This window comes from Panulirus ornatus, chromosome 23 (assembly GCF_036320965.1).
Source record: "Panulirus ornatus isolate Po-2019 chromosome 23, ASM3632096v1, whole genome shotgun sequence".
In the NCBI taxonomy this organism is placed as follows: Eukaryota; Metazoa; Arthropoda; class Malacostraca; order Decapoda; family Palinuridae; genus Panulirus; species Panulirus ornatus.
In genome coordinates, this window is record NC_092246.1 from 20,574,029 (window position 1) to 20,594,028 (window position 20,000).

Consider the following 20,000-nt stretch of genomic DNA (forward strand, 5'->3'; position numbering starts at 1 on the left):
GCTTGGGGTCGGGCCTTCGCCGTAACTGAGGATGCACAGACATTGTGACCCGGGGTGTCACCACCGCTGAGTGAGGGGTCAGCTACACTCCGGGGAGGTCAGCGAGGGGCGCTGGTGTCGTCTCGATGATGATGATGATCATCCGTCGTCACGCCGTCCTTGCGTGACACCTCGCTGGTCAAAATAACGTGACCTCCGAAATGTTGTCTTGAACGCGCGCGTCTCTCCACGTCTGCTGGCATGCCTTCCTCCCTCGGTCGTTGGTCTTCTCCTCCCTGCCCCTCCTGCCGCTTATTGGCTGTGCGTTCATGGTTCTTTAGCCTCCGGCGGCATCGCCCTCGTTGCCCTTGTGGGGATGGATGGGTCGTCCGTCGCGCCACTACCTTAAGGCGAAGGTGGTTCCTTGGGCCCGAGAGAGGGAACACGTCAGCTCAGGAGAGGGAACACGTCAGCTCAGGAGAGGGAACACGTCAGCTCAGGAGGGAGACACGTCAGCTCAGGAGGGAAACACGTCAGCTCAGGAGAGGGAAACACGTCAGCTCAGGAGAGGGAACACGTCAGCTCAGGAGGGAAACACGTCAGCTCAGGAGAGGGAACACGTCAGCTCAGGAGAGGGAACACGTCAGCTCAGGAGAGGGAACACGTCAGCTCAGGAGAGGAAACACGTCAGCTCAGGAGGGAAACACGTCAACTCAGGAGAGGGAACACGTCAGCTCAGGAGGGAAACACGTCAGCTCAGGACAAAGGCGCGACGAGAAAACGCGGACGGCCTCACTCAGATTAGGCATGTCCCTCACCCCTCCACACACACACACACACTCACACACACACACACACACACACACACACACACACACACACCTGCCGTGCATGTCTTCAGTCCCTTGTACCTCTAACTACCCCCACATAAGCCACTGCATGACCACCCCATTCGTCCAAGCACCGCCACATAACACCTCCAGACGTCATGCAACATCACCTCACACTCCTCCCTTTCAGTAACACCACCACTACCTCATCATCATCATCAGTGTACCTCCTTACTCTCTCTCTCTCTCTCTCTCTCTCTCTCTCTCTCTCTCTCTCTCTCTCTCTCTCTCTCTCTCTCTCACGGAATTTCCTCCGGTTGTAACCGAACCCTGAGCCATCCCACACGTCATCAGCATCATGAATCAGCACGTTCCTTACACTGACGTGTGCCTCCCGCACACCTGCCCTCCCCTCACACACTCCTCGTCGCTACACCTTCCCCCAGCTCACACGACACGTCCTCACACCTCCCACAGGCCACACGACACGTCCTCACACCTTCCCCCAGGTCACACGACACGTCCTCACACCTTCCCCCAGGCCACACAACACGTCCTCACACCTCCCCCAGGCCACACGACACGTCCTCACACCTCCCACAGGCCACACGACACGTCCCCCCATGACCTACCAGGTTTGCTGTGGCCCACGGCTGCCACGTAGCTGCAGCTTCACACGTCGTCCTGCTCTCAGCACCAACCCATCAGAAGATCCCCCCCACACACACACACCACACCTGGCAAGAAACAAGTGCCGGCCCCGCTCTTTGTCAGTGGGTTTTTTTTTTCTCTCTTTTATGGATGGACAAGAAACACGAGACCAGCCATGCACTGTGTGGCCTGCTCCAGTGTGTGTGTGTGTGTGTGTGTGTGTGAGAGAGAGAGAGAGAGAGAGAGAGAGAGAGAGAGAGAGAGAGAGAGAGAGAGAGTGTCGTTTAACGCTTAACCGTCGCTTCACACTCTTGGAATGGCTGTCTGGTGCTGCATCAGGGCAGTTCATTGTGTGTGTGTGTGTGTGTGTGTGTGTGTGTGTGTGTGTGTGTGAGAGAGAGAGAGAGAGAGAGAGAGAGAGAGAGAGAGAGAGAGAGAGAGAGAGAGAGAGAGAGAGAGAGAGAGAGAGAGAGTGTCGTTTAACGCTTAACCGTCGCTTCACACACTCTTGGAATGGCTGTCTGGTGCTGCATCAGGGCAGTTCATTGTGTGTGTGTGTGTGTGTGTGTGTGTGTGTGTCTAGACATACATGACCTGGTTATGAGATGTGGGAGAAGCGCGTCTCATCCCACGGAGAGATTGATGATGGTGGATGGTGGACAGAGGGACATTGTTGGAGACTGTAGTGGGTAGACAGAGGGACATTGTTGGAGATTGTAGTGTGTAGACAGAGGGACATTGTTGGAGATTGTAGTGTGTAGACAGAGGGACATTGTTGGAGATTGTAGTGGGTAGACAGAGGGACAACGTTGGAGATAATAGTGGGTTATGAAGGGACAGTAAAATCGCAAGTGGTTTTCAAGACGATGGATGTGTGGTAAGAAGTGGTGCAGGTGGAGGTGTGTGTGTGTGTGTGTGTGTGTGTGTGTGTGTGTGTGTGTGTGTGTGATGAGTAGGACCTGCCGCCATCCTGGTTGGGAGGGAGGGAAAAACTAGTTCAAGTGGTGTTCAGTTCCCTGCTGAGAGAGAGAGAGAGAGAGAGAGAGAGAGAGAGAGAGAGAGAGAGAGAGAGAGAGAGAGAGAGAGGCAACACAGCAGCCAGTCTCAGAATTGGTGGTTGTGTGAGGGTTCGAGGCCCGACTCCCTGGATCAGTCGGTGCCTCACAGATGTGTGTCTACCTGTGTGAAATATTCAGAAACCTCACTCCCTCCCTCCTTCCATCCTCCTCCTCCTCCTCCTCCTCCTCCTCCTTCCCCACCGCCGGTCACAGAGCCTGGCCAGATGGGGAGGAGTACGGTAGCGCCGGGGACGACGTGCTCAGGCCCGTGTGCTGTGTTGATGTGAAGAACGGGCCGTCCGTACGCCTCGGCCTTGCTGTCGCCTGTGCTATATTAGTCCAGCGTCGAGCTATTATAAGAGTGGCCAGGTTGCCTGCCTGGCTGAGCCTTACTGTTCCCCTTTATGCAGCAGCAGACTTCCCAGCACACACACACACACACACACACACACACACACACACACACACACACACACGCACGCATTCATGCATGTATGCATATGCATCGTCTCGCTGGCCCTGTCCAGCACTGCGTTCATTTGCATGACGTGGGAAAGAAAATGGTATTATTACTCGTATCCGTCGATGGTGTACGATGGTCCAGCAGGCGCAGGTCTCTCTCTCTCTCTCTCTCTCTCTCTCTCTCTCTCTCTCTCTCTCTCTCTCTCTCTCTCTCTCTCTCTCTCTCTCTCTCTCTCTCCACTGTCGTGGGTTGTGTTCCTTGTATGTAAGGAGGAGGAGAAGATGATATTGGCCTGAGGTCTGTCCATCTTAGCTGGAGGAAAAGTCACGAGTGCACGAGGTTTTCTTTTGATAAAGATATCTTTACTCTAAGACGTGTGGATAGTACCAGGTAGATGGTATCAGTCCCCCAGCTGCCTGTAGACCGCCACTGGCAGATGGTACTCGTCCCCACCACCTGTGAACCACCACAGGCAGATGGTGCCAGTCCCGTGCCTCTCTACCACCACCCACCACCACGTGGGAACCACCACTGACAGATGGTGCCCGTCCCCCACCACCACCACCTGTAGACCACCAGTGAAGGAACGTCGAGGTGTTGGCAACAGAAGACGCACGTCGCCGGAGATGGTCCACCCATACCAGCAGCTGGACAAGGCCCTTCCTCTTGCAAGCCCCAGTATGTGTGTGTGTGTGTGTGTGTGTGTCATACGGGACAAGTCTCCCCCTCACCGCTCACTTGGTAGCAGACGATGATGTCAAGTTATTGATTAGGGGCAGCATTAGAATGCTGCGGTAGAGGGTTGGGGAGGGGGCTGGGGAGACGATAGATGATGGTAGTGGGGAGCGGGCGGGACGCCGGTAGACAGTGGTGGTGGTGGTGATGCAATGGGATTCATCTCGAGAGGAGGAGGAGGAGGAGGAAAGCAAGAGAGAGAGAGAGAGAGAGAGGCAGACACCTGGTGATGTAAAGGGGGTTGGATCCCCCTGCCCCCGACGTCCTGTCAAGCCGAGTCGTCATCATCTTCAACATAGGGACGTCCCCAGCACCACCTGACTCATCGTAACCTGCGGGGGGCTCTCCCAAGGTAAAGAGAGAGTGAGGGAGGGAGAGGGGGAGGAGGGCGGGTTTCTCCCTCTCCCCTCTAAACCTGCCAGGGTAACCCACCCCTCCTCCTCTCACACTCTCCCCTCCCTCACCCACGGGCTCTGAGGCGAGGTTCCTGGACGCCATCCTGTCAGAGGGACGGATGGCGGCGTATAGGGCCGGGTGATGGAGACTGATGGGGTGTCTGCCAGGTCGGAGGTGGATCACTCGCACATGGCTGGCGTTAGGCGTCACTTTCCTCCTCTGTGACGGAACACACACACACACACACACACACACACACACACACACAGAGCAGCGGAACTGTAGGAATATCATTGCACCAACGCTCCCGAGGCGCTGTATTGCCGTCGGATTGTATTACGGATTGTGGAAGACCGTCGCGAGAGACGGGAGCTAACCCACCACCTTCCATTCTCTGAGGCGGCGGCTCCCACCGCCACCCTCTCCCAGGCCTTGGGTTCGGTTCCCAGGTGCGTGCGTCGCATGCATTTCGCGTGTGGTAGTTGTTCTATGGAGCTGGGAAGTGTCCGGTGTCGACCCTGTGATCTGTGATTCAGTCTGGACTTGAGCAAGACGGACGCTCCCCGCGACCAGGGGAGTCTGGACGTGGGATATTTACCTCCGCCGGGAGGTAGAACATGCGTCACCAGCGGATGAACGGGTCGGCTGACTAGACTCCGGAGGAAGGGAGGGAAGGAGGGGAAACAGAGCGGGTTGTTGTTGTTGTTGTTGTTGTTGTTGTTGTTCCCGTTAAGGGGGGAAGGGGGCCTCCAGGAAGGCTAGGGGGGGATGGCAGTCCTGGAGCAGCTAGGTTCTTGAGAAGCCGGCCACCTGTATCAGCCGGTAATCTGGAAAGATTGGGCGCAAAAGGACACACACACACACGTCGGGCGTCGCGAGAGTAGCTGGTCTGGTTGTTTACGAGGCCCCGGATGGTTGAGGGACGGCACGGTGGCTGTAGGCTAGATGGAGCGCGGATGGTGAGGGACGGGACGGTGGCTGTGGGCTAGATGGAGCGCGGATGGTGAGGGACGGGACGGCTCCTTGGGTAGATGAGAGGAAGAAGATGGTGTTGGTATGGGAGAGGGTCTTCGTCTGTCGAGCAAAACGCCCGAAGACTGGAGGAAGAACCCATACCGTAAATAACCGTCAGTGTTCACCATTGAGCATTAACGTCGCCCGCGGCAGGGTACATATATATCTATTAGGAGGGACACGCCCGCCCGCCAGGCTGAACGTAATTTTCGTATCGTCCGTCGTGGTGGCTGGCGGCGAGCAACTCCCCCCAGTCAAAGGATAGATCAGAGGACGGGGAGATCTAAAGCAAGAGAGGGGAAAAAAAGGATGATGAAGTTAATCAGGGATCCGTTGTCTTTTGCACCCCTTCGTCCCTCTCTCCCTCGAGCTGGGAGAGTACTGAGAGACCCCCTTGCGTAGATGGTGCAGGAGAGGCGTAGGGTCTGTGGGCAAGAGGTAGGGAGGCGGAGGAGTGAGTAGGTGGAGCTTCAGCCCGAAGCTGAGGTAGAGGAACATAAAAAAGGCCCCTACAGCGAGCGATCCCCAGCAGGCATGTAAGTGGACTGGGGACCCAGGTGAAGGAGGAAAGTTCCACGGTCCGCCATCCTGTCTGTGTTCCTTATGCAGCAGCCATGGTCGTGTTCAGCCTACGCTCAGTACAAGAGAGAGAGAGAGAGGCGGCCTCCTCCCCGGCCACTGAGGCAGCCAGCACCCGTCCCAAGGGGGGAACTCGGTAAACAAACTGCGCACGGATGACCACTAAGCTCTCCCGGGGGTGCCAGCGTTGGCAGTCTGGAGGTGTGGATGGAGGGGTGGGCGCGCGCCCACTTACAAGTAATGGAAACAAGATCATGGTCGGAAGACCCTAAGGGGCAGGTTAGAGTATATGTAGTGAGAGCGGCTCGGAAAGTAAACAAGGAGGGTTGTGGGGTTTGATTCTATCAGTTTCAGATCTTCCAGGAAAGAGCCTCTGGGATCATCCCTGTATGAATTGAACCAATCCATGTAGTGTACACTGAATTCCTCTCCACAGAGGACGTCGGCGCGCATCCATGTAGAGAGCGATGGTTTACGGCAGGAAGTGAGGTGGTCGAAGAAATGTACGTCGTCGGAAGACTTTGGGGTTAAACTGTGCGAAAGAAAGAAAAGAAAACGTGTATATGGTAGAGAAAATGTTGAGCCAGATGGCATCTAAGTTGGAGACTTGAAGATCCACGAGGCGAGCAGGAGGAGGTTGTGTGTTCCAGTTGGCACAGACTCGTCCCTCTGGAGCAGAAACTGTGGTTGAGATTGGAGTTAGAGTTCTGCTGGTGCGGAGGAGGAGGAGGAGGAGCGGACCTGAACAGCTGAGTTATACAGAGGAACCTCGCGGTAGGAAATGGACAGATGATGTTCTGCAGAAGGGAAGTGTGGGGGGTGTGGGGAGGGGCAGATGTGGGACCACGAATATTGCAGAAATGAATATTGAACGTGATTGGGCATCAGAGTAGAACTAGAGGTATGGATCTGATGTGGAGCGTTTCAGCTCTGGAGATTCTGGGGAATATCTGTATACGTGTATATACGTGACCAAAGGATGAATTCTCTTCAAACTCTGAGCGAGGCTAATCTCCGGGTTAAACCTTTTTATAAATGACACAATCCAGACCAGATGAACGTTAATGGCTCTCTCGTATACCACTCAGTTCATTAGTTAATGATGGGGAAGCACCTGTGTGAAGTGTGCTAAGTATCTAACTTAGAGGTTTTAAGTTATGACCAAAGGTTACTTTATTTATGGCTTTGAAGTGACGAACAAAGCCATCCCTAAATGACCTCCATCGCCACGCAGGCGACACAGAAGGGATCCCTTCCCTCCTTAAGGGAAGGAGACAATCCAGAGCACCACACCCCAACACTGGGCCTCACCTTCCGGGGGAGAGAGAGAGAGAGAGAGAGTCTCTCTCCTAGTAACGAGGTACCGAAGCTGCGAGTGTTGCTCTAGGATGGACGTGGCAGCAGAAGGCCTCAGGAAGCGGTACTCCTCGCTCCTGCTTGACACACAGACATAGTTAGGAGTCACTTCCCCTCCGCCCACGTGTACTCCCAAGGGCATCACCGTAGCGTCAGGGTAACTTTCATCATGGTAACACGCTGGAACAAATTACCAACTGAAGCACTCACCATCTCGAGGAGGAGGGAGGAGGAGGCGAAGAAAGAGGAGGAGGAGGAGGTAAGTTTTGACGCGCAGGTGTGTTGGCATTCAAGGTAATGCGGACATTCCCGACACAGTGGCAGCTCCCGAAGGAGGAGGAGGAGGAGAAGGAGGAGGGGATCCACAGCAGCCACCCAGTGGACAGTTCCCCCACCACCACATCATGAGCATCCTGACGGGTCGCTTTGGAAAGGAGAGGATGACCGAGCCTGCCTGATCGCATTGGCTTGCTGTCCAGTACCCAAGTGGGCGATACGGAGAGGGGATGGATGGTCCACGGCTACCAGGCTCGTGGGGGATGGATTCTAGAAGGGGGAAAGGAATGAACGAGTAGCTTTACTTACGATGGCTTTGGGGAGGTCTTTCACCTGAGTCGCAAGGGTCAAGGTAGACCACCGTACCCACGGGGTCGCACGGGCCTTGTTCAAGGGCCGCGCCGTCGCATTTAAGGGCCGTGGCGTGCCTTAGGGTCATACCTCTGTATTCCATAGGGAAATGTACAAGAGTAGGGGTTGAAACTCCCTCCTCCTACCCCATGCTAGGCGTCCTTCCAGCTCCCCCTGTGTGTGTGTGTGTGTGTGTGTGTGTGTGTGTGTGTGTGTGTGTGTGTGTTTCATGAAAAATAAATAAGTCTTCGGCAGTTCCTCGGTCGTTCGGGCGTCGTCGTGGTGGGACGTGTCCTGCAGTACAATGGTCAAGTTTCTGGCAGCGGCAGTGATGTTCCAGGAGGTGGAGGTGTGGGGCTGGGAGGCGGGGGACGTGATCATGGTCCCTTACGCCGCGCCCCGCCTGGCTCGGTCGTGTGGCGGGAGGTGCGTTTGTGAGAGAGGGAGGAGGGAGAGAGAGACAAAAGGGAGAGGGGAGAAGGGCGCCCCCCGCAGTGTGAGTGTGGGAGGGGGGAGGTGCCCTAAGCTGGGGCGGGAGGGTGCTGTCGTAAGGGTAAAGCAGGTCAATGACCCAGGCCAGAGTGAGGCAGGTCAGTGACCCAGGCCAGAGTGAGGCAGGTCAGTGACCCAGCCCAGGGCGAGGAAGGTCAGGAAGATGAGATCTGGCTAGGTGCTAGGGGCTGAGCCCAGCGGACTGGACATCCGGGAGTTATACACTGGCCACACGTGGCCTCACACGTCCCACCGTATAGTACTCCTCATTCACGTGTGCCTTCCGTAACACACACACACACACACACACACACACACACACACACACACACACACACACACACACACGCACACACATCTGTTACTCTAGGAGTAACTCGGGAACTCGACGTCGGTACAGCACAACTACAGGCGTTACTGTAACGGCTGTAACACGTAACGAAGATGGAGGACTGATGTGTCCTGTTGGGGTATGGCGCCTCTTTGGGGGTCCTGTAACACGTGAACCATCGTTACCGGGAAGAAAAGAAGAGGAGGAGGAAGAAGAAGAAGAGGAGGAGGAGGAGGAAGAAGAAGAGGAGGAGGAGGAGGAAGAAGAAGAAGTGGAGGAAGAAGAGGAGGAGGAGGAGGAAGACAGTGGTATGGAGGCGGCAGCGTGTTGGGTTACGGGCACCGCCTCCCTGGATCGAGATAGCATGAGATGCTGAAACCTTGAGTAATGGTGTCCAATCGTCCTTGCCTGTCGTCCCCCCCCCTGACGCTGTTGTCAGGGGGGGGGGGACACGAGGGTTGCTGGGGGAGGGGGTCGTGTTGTCACCCTGCTGTTGTCAGGGGAGGGGAAAGAGTATGGGACCGGTGGCTAGAAGAGGGAAGAAGTTTGCTAGGGGAAGGGGTGAGCGTAGAGAGAGAGAGAGAGAGAGAGAGAGAGAGAGAGAGAGAGAGAGGTGAGGGCAGACGGGTGAGAGGGAGGAAGCAGAAGGCGGAGGGGAGAATAATATAGGAAGAGCAGCGGTGCAACAGGGAGAGCAAGGGTGTTGAACAGGAGGGAGAGGGGACGTATTACAGCCCTCGGCCCCTCACCTTATTACAGATCTCAGTCCCTCGCCTTATTACAGGCCTCCGTCCAGCTTATTACAGGCCACTGTCCGTCAGCTTATTACAGGCCTCTGTGCCTCACCTTACTACAGGCCACTGTCCATCTTATTTCAGACCACTGTCCTTCACCGTATTACAGGACACTATCCCTCTTATTGCAGGCCACTGTCCCTCAGCTTATTGCAGGCCACTCTCCCTCAGCTTATTGCAGGCCACTGTCCCTCAGCTTACTGCAGGCCACTCTCCCTCAGCTTATTGCAGGTCACTGTCCCTCAGCTTATTGCAGGCCACTGTCCCTCAGCTTACTGCAGGCCACTCTCCCTCAGCTTATTGCAGGTCACTGTCCCTCAGCTTATTGCAGGCCACTGTCCCTCAGCTTACTGCAGGCCACTCTCCCTCAGCTTATTGCAGGCCACTCTCCCTCAGCTTATTGCAGGCCACTCTCCCTCAGCTTATTGCAGGCCACTCTCCCTCAGCTTATTGCAGGCCACTCTCCCTCAGCTTACTGCAGGCCACTCTCCCTCAGCTTATTGCAGGCCACTGTCCCTCAGCTTATTGCAGGCCACTGTCCCTCAGCTTATTGCAGGCCACTCTCCCTCAGCTTATTGCAGGCCACTCTCCCTCAGCTTATTGCAGGCCACTCTCCCTCAGCTTATTGCAGGCCACTGTCCCTCAGCTTATTGCAGGCCACTGTCCCTCAGCTTACTGCAGGCCACTCTCCCTCAGCTTATTGCAGGCCACTGTCCCTCAGCTTATTGAAGGCCACTGTCCCTCAGCTTATTGCAGGCCACTCTCCCTCAGCTTATTGCAGGCCACTCTCCCTCAGCTTATTGCAGGCCACTCTCCCTCAGCTTATTGCAGGCCACTCTCCCTCAGCTTATTGCAGGCCACTGTCCCTCAGCTTACTGCAGGCCACTCTCCCTCAGCTTATTGCAGGCCACTCTCCCTCAGCTTATTGCAGGCCACTCTCCCTCAGCTTATTGCAGGCCACTCTCCCTCAGCTTATTGCAGGCCACTCTCCCTCAGCTTATTGCAGGCCACTCTCCCTCAGCTTATTGCAGGTCTCAGAGCCACACCTCGCAGAGCTGTTCCTTGACTGATTTCAGACTTGCCAGTGTATACCACACACGTACTCTTCATTGATCCTCTGATTACATCGATACGACCCTTGACCACGACGGTACGACCCTTGACCACGACGGTACGACCCTTGAGCACGACGGTACGACCCTTGAGCACGACGGTACGACCCTTGAGCGCGACGGTACGACCCTTGAACACGACGAGACGACTCCTGAACACGACGGTCCTAAAGCACAGCTGAAATGTCAGCTTATAATATGAATAGGCCAGGCCATCATACCTGAGGCTGTTGATGTCGTGTTCAAGGGTCGTGCCGTCGTGGTCAAGGGTCGTGCTCAAGTGTCGTACCGTCGTCCTCTAGGGTCGTACCGTCGGTTTCTAAGTATTCAAGAAACCACAACGAAAAACGGAGTGAGGAGGAAGTTGATGCCAGAATAGCCGGACAACCTCTATTTATATACTTCGTATGACGTCATCTCCGGAGTGTCTGTACATTTGGCTTATGACGTCATGGTTTGTCTCTGACGTAAATGTTGCTCTGTGACGTCAGCCCCTGTTATTGTTTTTGGTTCTTGGGAGCGGCGCCATCTTGGATCATCTTGCCGTGGAGGTTTCTCTGATTCCCACGTTCGAACCTACCCCCGGGCTAGGCACACACACATGCAGAGAGAGAGAGAGAGAGTGAGAGAGAGAGAGAGAGAGAGAGAGAGAGAGAGAGAGAGAGAGAGAGAGAGAGAGAGAGAGAACTATTTACCCCCGATGGTGGCGGAAGGGCTATAGCATTTTCGTGCCCTTCTTGCCCGAGGAGAGGCGGGCCGAGAGTTGGGGTTTTAAGGTACCGAGGCGAGGCGGACGACGCAAGACGTGATGGTGTGTGACGAGGGCATCATCTTCTGCTGCTGGAGGAGGAGCAGGAGGAGGAGGAGTGATGTTAACCCACTTTCCTCGTCTGTGTACACCGAGGTCGCGCGGTGAAGCCGACGGCTTCTTGAGATGCGGCGAAGCGGGAGAAACTCTTGTGTCGCAGGTGAAGCGGGAACTGGAGAGGGCAGTGGGAAGCCATGTGTCTTGTTGTGGGATGGCACGATCCCTTTTTTTTAGGGGGGGGGCGGGGGGAAGGTAGGGAGGGTAACAGACGCCCCCACTGTTGTCTGTTGTCTGTTATCTCTTCAGCGTCTGCTGCCCCGGCCTTATCTTAGAAGAGTTTCTATAAGCCTTCTCTCTCTCTCTCTCTCTCTCTCTCTCTCTCTCTCTCTCTCTCTCTCTCTCTCTCTCTCTCTCTCCTCTATCTGTCTATCTATCTATCTGTATCTATATCAATTCATCTATCTATCTATCTTTATCTATCTTATATATATATATATATATATATATATATATATATATATATATATATATATATATATATATATATTATTATTATTTTGCTTTGTCGCTGTCTCCCGCGTTTGCGAGGTAGCGCAAGGAAACAGACGAAAGAAATTGCCCAACCCACCCCCATACACATGTATATGCATACACGTCCACACACGCAAATATACATACCTATACATCTCAATGTACACATATATATATATATACACACACAGACACATACATATATACCCATGCACACAGTTCACACTGTCTGCCTTTATTCATTCCCATCGCCACCTCGCCACACATGGGATACCATCCCCCATATATATATATATATATATATATATATATATATATATTTCTTTTAAACTATTCGCCATTTCCCGCGTTAGCGAGGTAGCGTTAAGAACAGAGGACTTGGCCTTTTTTGGAATATCCTCACCTGGCCCCACTCTGTTCCTTCTTTTGGAAAATTAAAAAAAAAACGAGAGGGGAGGATTTCCAGCTCCCCGCTCCCTCCCCTTTTAGTCGCCTTCTACGACACGCAGGGAATACGTGGGAAGTATTCTTAATCCCCTATATGTATATATATATATATATATATATATATATATATATATATATATATATATATATATATATATAATGACTTGAGAGGGCTGAAAGAAAATGTTTTAGCTTGTACTAGGCTGACTCTCTGAGCTGTTTGCTCGTCCCGGTTTCTTTTAATCCTCTCCGGAAACCTAACCTACGACCTCGGTAAAGCGAATCAAAATAAAAAAAACAAAGAAATAAACATGACTAATTATGACTCGAAATTCATATATCATATTATTTTTTCCTTTGGTTTTCTTTCAGTGTCGTTTTGATTTCAACAGAGTATTTTGTTTTATTATATTTTCGCTCGAAGACCAAAATCTTTTCATTTTTTTTTTCCTATTTCTTTAAAAATTTTTCTTCTATCATTATTTTTTTATTAGACCCCGCGAAACGTCATGGCCAAACCTACCCTTGTCAGGGGTTAGTGTGTGTGTGTGTGTGTGTGTGTGTGTGTGTGTGTGGTTGTTAAAAATGACAAGGTTGTTTACATGTTTATGGGCAGCGGGAGCAGCTGGCCTCGGGCGAGGACACGGGTCTCGTGTGTGTGTGTGTGTGTGTGTGTGTGTGTGTGTGTGTGTGTGTGTTCGTCATACGACCTGCCATGGGGGGCGCTGGGGGGGGGGGGGGTGTTGTTATGGCTCTGGGTTTAGCTGTGATACAGACGATACACAGGTGCACAGCTCCGAACCCGCGAAGACTGGGTACCCTCCTCCGTTCGAATCCCCTCCTCCTCGAACCCCCACTCGACCGTCTGTCTGTCCGTGTGACTGTGCCGCGTCGGAGGAAGCTGTTGGTAAGCTTGAGCTGTTGTGGGTGGTGGTAAGCTCAGCTGGTGGTGAGAGAAGGTGGGAAGGGTTAGAGGAAGGGAATGCTTGGGTGGCTGATTGGAAAGCCAGGGAACAGAAGACCCCCCGATGGTCTGTGACGAGGTGATCTGCTGCAGGAGGGTAGTGGTATCCAACAGGCCTCATCTGTTTAGATGGAGGCAGGACAGTAAAGCAGAAGGCTCCTCCCTCACCCACCACTATAGATGGAGACAGGGCACTCAAGCAGAAGGAATATTTACACAGGAAATGAGAGAGAGAGAGAGAGAGAGAGAGAGAGAGAGAGAGAGAGAGAGAGAGAGAGAGAGAGAAGAGTTTTGGTGGGAGGGAGAGTTGAGGGAGTATTAGGATGGCTCCGGCCAACATGAGGGACAGGACCCAACTGTCTGCAGCAATCTCCTTAAAGGAGACGTCCCTCCTCCTCTCCTGCATTGATCCTTGCCTCCTCCTCCTCCTCCTCCTCCTCCTCCTCCCTCCCAGCCAGCCAGCCCCGACCACTCCTCCATCCTCCCTGTGTGGCGGACGAGGAACATAGGGGCATGTAATGGCCATATATATATATATATATATATATATATATATATATATATATATATATATATATATATATATATATATATATATATATATGTTGTTTCTATATTATATTTTAAGAACTCCTTTTCCTATATAGAAGTGACCTTTGTGTATCTATGAAATATACGTGAAATAGGTTGGCCTGCTATTTCATATTGGCTTCCTCCTCCCAATTTCGTAGAAAACGGTGCTACGTTTTCCTCCCCCCCAATTTCAGAGGCTTTACCTCCTCCGTGCCTGACGCCATTACCCTAATGGTCGAGAAAAGATCAACTGTTCGGCGTTATTTTTATTTATTTTCTTCGCCGGTGACCTGAACATTGGGGGAAGGGGGGGGGGGGGGTCAGAAGACCTCGTGCTGCACGTGCCTCATTCCGTCGGCCGCGACGCGTCGGTACAACGCTCGGGCACGACGGTGCGACGCTTCTGGGCACCGTAGGTACGACCTCTTGAGTGTGGTGACGGCCTGACCTTTGACCTGACCCGTGATGGTTTCGTGAGGCTCAAGCCTTTGAGCAGCGTCGTACCTAAGGGTCGTATACCGTCGTTCTCAAGGGGTCGTACCGTCGTGTTCAAGGGGTCGTATCGTCGTGCTCAAGGGTCGTACCGTCGTGCTCAAGGGGTCGTACCGTCGTGCTCAAGGATCGTACCGTCGTGCTCTAGGGTCGTACCGTCGTGCTCAAGGGCCGTACCGTCGTGCTCAAGGGCCGTACCGCCGTGCTCAAGAGTCGTACCGTCTTGCTCAAGGATCGTACCGTCGTGCTCAAGGGGTCGTACCGACGTGCTCAAATGTCGTACCGTCACCGTGACGCAAGTTACGGGAGCCGTTACGTGGATGGCGAAGGTCTCCGGGTTACAAACAGTGACGTAAAACAGGACTTGAATTGCGTCGCCGTTCGTGATGCCACGCACGCGCGCGCGCGCGCACGGTGTCGTTGTGTTCGCGTGGGACAAATTGATGCACGGGTGGTGGGTAGTGGGCACCCCCCCCCCCGCCCAGGTCGTCCGCAGGTCGTCCTCATCCCACGACCTGTTTTTCCCGTGGTCGTCCAGGCAGGTCGTCTGGCTCTCGTCCCTGTACAGCCGTGGTCGTCCAGGCAGGTCGTCTGGCTCTCGTCCCTGTACAGTCGTGGTCATCCACACAGGTCGTCTGGGCTTCGTGACCTGCTGTCCGTGTGGTCGTCCGCGGGTTGTGTGGCCCACGACCTGTCGCCATGAGGCCTCCTGGTCCACGACCTGTTGCCTTCGTCACTCGCAAGTCGTCTGACCAACAGGTCTTACCCCCCCCCCCCCCACCACACACACACACACACACACACACACACATACACACACACACACACCAAGTCGGTCAGCTCCCCCCCTTTCCCCCCTTCTGGGACCAGACGAATGCCTCCCACGTACAGATTCTCTCTCTCTCTCTCTCTCTCTCTCTCTCTCTCTCTCTCTCTCTCTCTCTCTCTCTCTCTCTCTGGGGAAGGAAGGAAGGTTCCCCCACCCCCCCACCACACCCCAACCCACCACCACACCTCGATTTCTTGAATTAAAGAAACAATTATTGCCGTCTCATTTATCCAGGAGAATCGGAGTTTGGTACAAGTTAAAATGTGTGTGTGTGTGTGTGTGTGTGTGTGTGTGTGTGTGCGTGTTTGTGTGTGTGTGTATGTGTGTGTGTGTGTGTGTGTGTGTGTGTGTGTGTGTGTGTGTGTGTGTGCCAGCGTCTGGCGGGCCCTGGGAGAGGAACAGATGCCGCGCCAAATGGAAAATTACAGCCGGTCTTAATGAAATACAAATGTGGGGCTCCAGCTTTCCCATCCCCCCCCCCCCCCCCACACACACACTGCAGATGTGGCCCCCAACCAACCTGCTCCGTGAGTGGGGGCCCCAGCTAACCTGCTCCGTGAGTGGGGGCCCCCCAGCCAACCTGCTCCGTGAGTGGGGGCCCTCCAACATCATTTTTTCCCCTACACACACACTCTGCCAAGAATGGTCGCCCAGTGTTCTTCCCACCCACTTTACGAATGACTCCCCCTCACTCACCCTCACTCACCCCTCACCTTGTTTCCCACTAAACATGAAGAGGGGAACCCTCTCCCTGAAGCTTGTTTCCCCTCAAACCGTAAAAAAAAATATGAGGGGACCCTAACCTTGATATCCCCCCCCCCCCCACACACACACACTTGCAAATGAGTGTGTGTGTGCTGAACACCACGACAGCAATTCCTACATGTACACGCTAACTACTGTACCGTGTTAAGCCTGCTGTGTGTGTGTGTGGGGTCAGGTGGTTCGAAAAGCGGTGTCGCGTGGAATCACCTTGTTTACGTCTGGATCACCAGTTCAGCAGCCACAGTTGATGCCAAGAGTTGTTAGAAATACCCTGGTTATTAATTTGGTTTTTATCACAGAACTTAATTACCTTTATCACAGAACTTTATTACCTTTTTTTTTATCACAGAACTTAATTACCTTTTTTATCACAGAACTTAATTACCTTTTTTTTATCACAGAACTTAATTACCATTTTATCACAGAACTTAATTACCTTTTTATCACAGAACTTAATTACCTTTTTTTTGAGTCATTTTCGTCAGATTACTTCAGTGTGTCTGTGTGAAACCTATTCCAACAGACATGTTTTTTAAGGTCATGTTTTATCATCTCGTGGCGTATATCACCGACAGGAATTTCATGTAACTTGATTACATTTGAGGTTCCTTTATAACACAGAAGGTAATTCCATGACCTTCCTTAATGTAATCGCTGTATATGTATCCTCGCGCATCTGTTGCTGCTCTTGTTCATTGTTGTTGTTCGCTATACATCCGGGTATGTGTTTGCCACTACCTCAACCATCCTACTATCCTTGAGGGAATAGTGCCACTACCCCAACCATCCTACTATCGTTAAGGGAATAGTGCTACTACCTCCAACCATCCTGCTATCCTTAAGGGAATAGTGCCACTACCCCCAACCATCCTGCTATTAACCTTGAATTCACCAGTGAGTGCCGAACCCCATGGATATCCTTTTGACCTCCCTCGACCCACAGTGTTCTTTCCTACCCAGAGAACAAGAACACTGTTCTCCAGTTCACTTTCCCCGCACCATATCATGAAGGGTTCCTTTATATTTTCTCCCTTCCTTCGTGTGGAGTGGACCAGTTTGACCCCCCGGGGTAACACAGGCCTTCCAGTTTTATTCGTGTTGGGGGAAAAAGTCATGATCGACTTGTGCCACCGACCAATGAGCGGGTAGATATATAGACTCGTACTTTTCAGGTGTTTTTCTTCCTGTGTAGATAGAGTAAGGGGAGGGGGGGAGGGAGGGTAGTTTATGGGAAAAGGAGGGGATAGTGGGAAGGGGAAAGGAGGAGGGAGGGGGTGATGGGTATATGAAGATAAGGGTCAACTTTGCATTAGATTCGTCCTTGAGGAAATGTTTGTTGTATGTGTGTGTGTGTGTGTGTGTGTGTGGTGTATGTTGACCGTAGTGTGGTGGTGATGTGGTGGTGGTGGTGTCGGTGTTGTGGTGGTGTGGTGTTGTGGTGGTGGTGATTAGGATGTGGTGGTGAGAGTTTGTGGTAATAATTGTAAGGGGAGGGTTCATAGTGTAGAAGATGGTTTCTTAGAATAACCTTGGGAACAGAATGCTCATATATATATATATATATATATATATATATATATATATATATATATATATATATATATATATATATATATACAAACCTCCAGCAGCCAGGATCGAACCCGGGACCCCTGCGTGTCAGGCGGGAGTGCTACCGCTAGACTGTGTGTCTGTGTGTGTGTGTGTTGACGAAAGTGATCCAAACTCAATTGCCAGACATTATAACAATAAGAGGAAGGTTGTATAGTGAAATGATTCCCTAACAGTCTTCGTTGTAGCCCCGTTATCAAAGTCGTTATCAGCTGTATGTGTTCTTTATCACATCATCCGGGACATGCCAGGATGGCAGAACTGAACGCATTATCATTTCTGCATCTGCCATTTTTTTTTCCTGTTAGTCTAATGAGTATTATTGAAATTTCCAGAGTTTAGGAGAACATTGAAGGTTCTGTATCTGATTATCTTCTGCCACACTGTTTAAAAATTGGTTGGAAATGTTTTTTTTTATTTTTATTTTCACAGCAAGAGTATTTTCTGTAATAACTTCAGTCTGCTTGTTGATAATGTATGGTAATGTGCTTGTTGCATTAATGTGTTTGTTGATTTGTTTGTTACGTTCGTCATTTAATGAGCGGAGGTACATAACCCAGGAGAACGCCCGTGTCCTCTCTCTCTCTCTCTCTCTCTCTCTCTCTCTCTCTCTCTCTCTCTCTCTCTCTCTCTCTCTCTCTCTCTCCCTCCACGACCCGTATTGTTAACCTCTGAACATGTATGTTCTCGTATAACGTGTTATGATAGAACAATTAGGTAAGGGCTCGACGCATAACAACATGACACCCTCCGCCCCCCCACCCCCTTCCTACCCCCGGTAATTAAGTTAATCATGAGCTGGGATGAGGCAGTTCGCCTGCTGTAATATTCTTGGGTTGGGAAGAAATTTGGCGGGAGAGTGTGCGCCTGGGGAGGGGAAGGGGGAGGGGGGGGGGGGTGGTAATTTAAAGGCCTCGACAGCTTCGTGGATCAGAGACGCGCAGCCAACACTTGCTTCGTTACCAGGGCGTTATCCGGGGGTGTGGGGGGGGGAGGGGGGGGGCGTGTACGAATGGATGAGCGGATTTACCGGATGTTTGTGGAGGGGGGAGGGGAGGGGGGGGGACAGGAGGAGGACTGGGAGTGTGCCTCTCTCTCTCTCTCTCTCTCTCTCTCTCTCTCTCTCTCTCTCTCTCTCTCTCTCTCTCTCTCTCTCTATTTACCGGCACTTCCCCAGCCTGGGGGAGGGGGGGGGTCTCGGTGGGTGGGGTGAGGTGGGTTTTTATTGACGAAGGGGGAGGAGGCGCCGCCACAGCGAGCCACCATCACTTGAGTGGCTGTCTGGGGTCATTCTTGTGCCCCAGGTTACTGGCTCGCCCCGACACGTGGGCTGCTGGCCTTCACCCCCCCCCCCCCCCACACACACACACACACTGGTCTTTTTTCCCCCCCATCTTGCCCCGGAACGCTTGACAACACGTAAATTCACACGACTCGTTCTTCGTCACCCGGGATTTCGCTGCGGTTAGCGCAACGCGCCGGCCCTGCCCTTCCAGCCGTAAAAGTCGATGTGTTCATGTCGAAACCTGGGCTAAGTTGCAATGTAAAGTAGGCTAAAGAGAGGAGGAGGAAGAAAAGGAGATGATAATCTACGAATTTTGGAGGAAGTTTTTTTTTTGGGGGGATATATTGTCACTTTAGAACAAGCACACCTGCCTGGAGTAGTGCAGGGGCCCTGCGGAACCCCCGTATAGCACAGCTCTGACCTGCGTCCATTTGAGTGGTTTTTCCATCCACTTATCTTTGATCCGTCTCCGGCGGGGGTAGCGTCAAAGGCTTTCCGGCGGTCCAGAGAACACAAGGCTCCACCCACCCACCCACCTCCCATTGTCAGGCCCAGAGCTTCGCTCTCTCTTCCGAGTCCAGAACATATGTTACGCATGACCTCATGTATGTTACGCATTACCTAGTGTATGTTACGCATGATCTCATGTATGTTACGCATGACCTCATGTATGTTACGCATGACCTCATGTATGTTACGCATTATCTCATGTATGTTACGCATTATCTCATGTATGTTACGCATGACCTCATGTATGTTACACATGACCTCATGTATGTTACACATGACCATGTATGCTACGCATGACCATTTATGTTACGCATGACCTCATGTATGTTACACATGACCATGTATGCTACGCATGACCATTTATGTTACGCATGACCTCATTTATGTTACGCATGACCTCATGTATGTTACACATGACCATGTATGCTACGCATGACCATTTATGTTACGCATGACCATTTATGTTACGCATGACCTCATGTATGTTACACATGACCATGTATGCTACGCATGACCATTTATGTTACGCATGACCTCATGTATGTTACGCATGACCTCATGTATGTTACGCATGACCTCATGTATGTTATGCATGACCTTATGTCTCTTGAGCCCCAGTTCTCTCTGTCTCTCACATGTAGGTTGATGGATTTTGCTTTGCGAGCATTTATCCCTTTGCTTGCCAATTATCTTCACTCCAGTGTTTTACAGACTGGATTTGTCAGAGGTGCTGACCCATGATCTCTTGCTGTGTGTGTGTGTGTTTGA

General features: G+C 52.2%; 1 protein-coding gene across 5 annotated transcripts in view; it reads left to right on the forward strand.

Moving 5' to 3' along the window:
- The window catches only part of LOC139756874 (inter alpha-trypsin inhibitor, heavy chain 4-like), a 457,935-nt gene that overhangs the window by 376,421 nt on the left and 61,514 nt on the right, over positions 1–20,000 (forward strand). The window lies entirely within an intron of this gene.